The sequence below is a fragment of the Seriola lalandi genome, unplaced genomic scaffold, assembly GCF_002814215.2.
Source record: "Seriola lalandi dorsalis isolate HSWRI2012SDOR001 ecotype SW California unplaced genomic scaffold, Sedor1 jcf7180002054549, whole genome shotgun sequence".
NCBI classification, from domain to species: Eukaryota; Metazoa; Chordata; class Actinopteri; order Carangiformes; family Carangidae; genus Seriola; species Seriola lalandi.
In genome coordinates, this window is record NW_019525102.1 from 493,477 (window position 1) to 497,323 (window position 3,847).

General features: G+C 41.1%; 1 long non-coding RNA gene across 1 annotated transcript; it reads left to right on the plus strand.

Annotated features, from left to right (window-relative positions):
• Nucleotides 1-604: 604 nt before the first annotated feature.
• LOC111661678 (uncharacterized) lies at nt 605-2,726 on the plus strand. Its single transcript, XR_015437810.1, has 3 exons — nt 605-1,454; nt 1,528-1,661; nt 1,867-2,726. It is a non-coding gene; the product is annotated as an uncharacterized LOC111661678 (long non-coding RNA).
• Nucleotides 2,727-3,847: the final 1,121 nt, after the last annotated feature.

A 3,847-nucleotide genomic window follows, 5' to 3' on the forward strand; every position in this document is an offset into this window, starting at 1 on the left:
CAGTATTACCAGCACTTTCATGAACTTGGTCTCACCACAGTGACTCAGCTTCACATGTGAGCTCCCCACAAAACGACACTTTCTCACATGTCAGGAAACGTTTGTCTTTTCTCTGTCAATTATCGATACATGGTGAAATGTGCCAGAGGTTGGATGACCGCTCCTGTAGAAGCGCAGTATTCGTGTTAAATGATATATGACTTATCATTAGGTGCTGCAGTGGGTACCAGGCTGTGTCATGATATATCTATGGCAACACCATTCTCTAACCCTGACGTATCGTACCTTTAAACTGCCTACACTCACCCAAGCAGAGAGCAGATTGTTGGTGGCTTGACCTTGCTGTAAGTCTGCATTGTGTCTACTTAGGCTAAGCCACAGGGCTGGTCCGCATTTTCATTATTGTCTCAACAGTTTGCAGGTCAGCTGCAGTGTGTGCACCTGCCCTCAACTTTCAAGGACCTGAATTGTCTCAGACATAGTTCCCCAAAAGTGCACTTCCTCATTCCCCGTAAATGGCAGGTGGTCTGTGTCAACACAAACATGCTCACCACCCTATAAACTAATTATAATAGACATATATGGTGAAAAGTAAGTTTGCAGTATTTTGATTGGCTATCAATGTCTTTGATCTGGGTTAAAATGATTGGTTGCTCTAAACTGTTTACGAGACAAGAGATTTAAAAAGGAGGAATGTCTTTGGACATTGAGCACAGACTTTAACATCAGCTGGTATCGATCATCTCCAGATTACCACGGCAACAGAGAAAGGTGAGAAAACATCTTGGTTAATTTCATTAATTTTAACTCCATTTTAAAAATGACTTTTTATTGTCACTCCTCCTTTTATTCAAAATAGTGACTGACACTATAATCTATACCATTCAATAGGCAGATGCTGCACCCGAAGTATTGTTTATTATCTCTGTAGTTATTTTTTTTTCTATAACTAAAAACGTTTCAATAGAGCTAGAACTGAATAAAATTAAGTGCATCTCTTCCAAATAACCTGAAGCATGTTCAGTGCTTCAGATCGTATGTTATTTATAAATTATTAGTTTAGGAGATATTGAGAATAACAGATGATTGGTGGGACTGTCGGTCTACACCACAGTGATATACTGAAGACTCTCTATATCAAAGTAGTTTCGAGTGACATAATGATTCATTCAACACTTGCAGTTGGTGTTGAGGTTGTGTTATGTGCCAGGCAAGGGCAGGCTGTTTGTTTTTGTTCACTCCCTCTCTCTCTCTCTCTCTCTCTCTCTCTCTCTCTCTCTCCCTCACTTGGTTTCCCTCCAGGTGCTGATTGGTGATTGGGCTCCACCTGAGCAGACTAGTGGAGAATGTCTTATTGTCCCATTGGCCAATCATCTGCCTCGAGTCCTCCAATAAAAGGGGAGCCTGAAGGAGGAGCTCTCTCTCATTCTTCCTGATAGTAATAAGCCTGCCAGGTGTGTTTATGAATAAGATGACCGCTCCTGTAGAAGCGCAGTATTCATGTTAAATGGTATGACTTATCATTAGGTGCTGCAGTGGGTACCAGGCTGTGTCATGATATATCTACGGGCGCTCTGAGAGGCAACACCATTCTCCAGCCCTGACGTATCGTACCTTTAAACTGCCCACGCTCACCCGAGGTGTGAGGGCTGACATGTCAGGTGAGAACGCTGCCCTCTGTAGTTTGGGTTAGGGAGAGTTTCCTGCCTTTTATAAGGACAGGTGTGGGCAATCGGCGCCTCTTTGTCTAAATCCTGGTAGATGTGTGGTAGCACCGCTTGGTGTGTGCAGGTAAGGGAGAGCTGTGGATAAACAATGATTTTTCTGGGATGATTGCAAATATAATGAAGTTTCTTGTATATTCAGATGTACAGAGGTTGTGTCCTGATCGAGTCTGTCTGATGCTCTGCCGCCTGGTGTTGAAAAGGTAGGCCACAGGTTACTGTTTGGCTTGATCTAAATGTAGGCCTATCACTATTGAAATAAAATGATTTAATCCTTTAGTAAATGAAGCCCTCGTCTTTCCTTCCAGTTTGAGCCAGATTAGTTGGCTTTAGCAAGTTAACAAATTGTTTTAGTAATGTAGGAGAGTTATCCCCTTTGAGGTATTTTTGCCAGTTGTGTATATGATTTTCACCATGTTTTTCCTCACTGCAGACTTAAGTGCCAGACTGCTGCTTTGCCGGGCCATCTTGCTTTGCTTGCCTGTGCCACTTCCTCTACATGGTCTGGCCTCACTTGATTTGCTCTGTCGGAGCCAGTTTGTCCATATTGCCTGGTTTCACTGGCCTATTTTAACTGGGACTAGACCCTAGTATATTGTTTTGATCTACTGCTATACCATTCATTGGATTCAGGAATGTCTTTCACCTTTATGAACCTGAACCAACTGAAATTCACGCTTTGTTTTGTTTCATTTCCTTTCAGGCAGCAGAATGAGCTGTGGGGAGTACGTGTGGCTTCCACCTTGCATGCAGTGTGGTCATTTGCATGTCTTGTAGTTTTGTTTCTACTTGCCAGTGTGAGTTGCGGTGTTAGCGAGCACCAGGTGATCACGTGGTGGTATTTATTGGGATGTGTGTTAAAAGCTCCCCACAGTGTGTATGTTGTCTGATTTATTTTGGATCATAAGTACCACTGTTATTCCATACTGGGGTCTGTTCCCTGTTAGCTGTTACTGTTTTAGCATTTATTAGATTTGATGAATAAAACTTTTCTGAACATAACCTTGTTCTCTTCTCAGCCACAAGTATTAAATTTGCTAAATAAATTTTTTTTGTCTAGTAGTGAACTGAATGCACGTCTCTGCTCTACGTGGGCCTCTAAATTTGTATTGTGTCGACACGTATGAAGTTGATGACCTATTGGTTTATATAGATACCATACTGGTCTGAAAACTGTGCTGTCACCCAAGCAGAGAGCAGATTGTTGGTGGCTTGACTTGGCTGTAAGTCTGCATTGTCTCTACTTAGGCTAAGCCACAGGGGCTGGTCCGCATTTTCATTGTCTCAACAGTTTGCAGGTCTGTGTGTGTGTGTGTGTGTGTGTGTGTGTGTGTGTGTGCCCTCAACTTTCAAGGACCTGAATTTTCGTGCTCATTGTTCCCCAAAAGTGCACTTCCTCATTGCCCGTAAATGGCAGATGGTCTGTGCCAACACAAACCTTACCCTATAAACTAATTACAATGGACATATATGGTGAAAAGTAAACCTGCAGTATTTTGATTGGCTATCAATGTCTTTGATTTGGATTAAAATGATTGGTTGCTCTAAACTGTTTGAGACAAGAGGTTTAAAAAGGAGGAATGTCTTTGGACATTGAGCACAGACTTTAACATCAGCTGGTATCGATCATCTCCAGATTACCACGGCAACAGAGAAAGGTGAGAAAACATCTTGATTAATTTTAACTCCATTTATAAATGACTTGGAATTTATTGTCTCTCCTCCTCTTATTCAAAATAGTGACTGACACTATAATCTATACCATTCAATAGGCATATGCTGCACCCAAAGTATTGTTTATTATATTTGTATTTATTTTTTTTCTATAACTAAGAACGTTTCAATAGAGCTAGAACTGAATAACATTAAGTGCATCTCTTCCAAATAACCCAAAGCATGTTCAGTGCTTCAGATCGTATGTAATTTATAAATTATTAGTTTAGGAGATATTGAGAATAACAGATGATTGGTGGGACTGTCGGTCTACACCACAGTGATATACTGAAGACTCTCTATATCAAAGTAGTTTCGAGTGAGATAATGGTTCATTCAACACTTGCAGTTGGTGTTGATCCTACACCTCGTGTGTTTCACTGACGAACCTATTTTGTATTTCATATTCA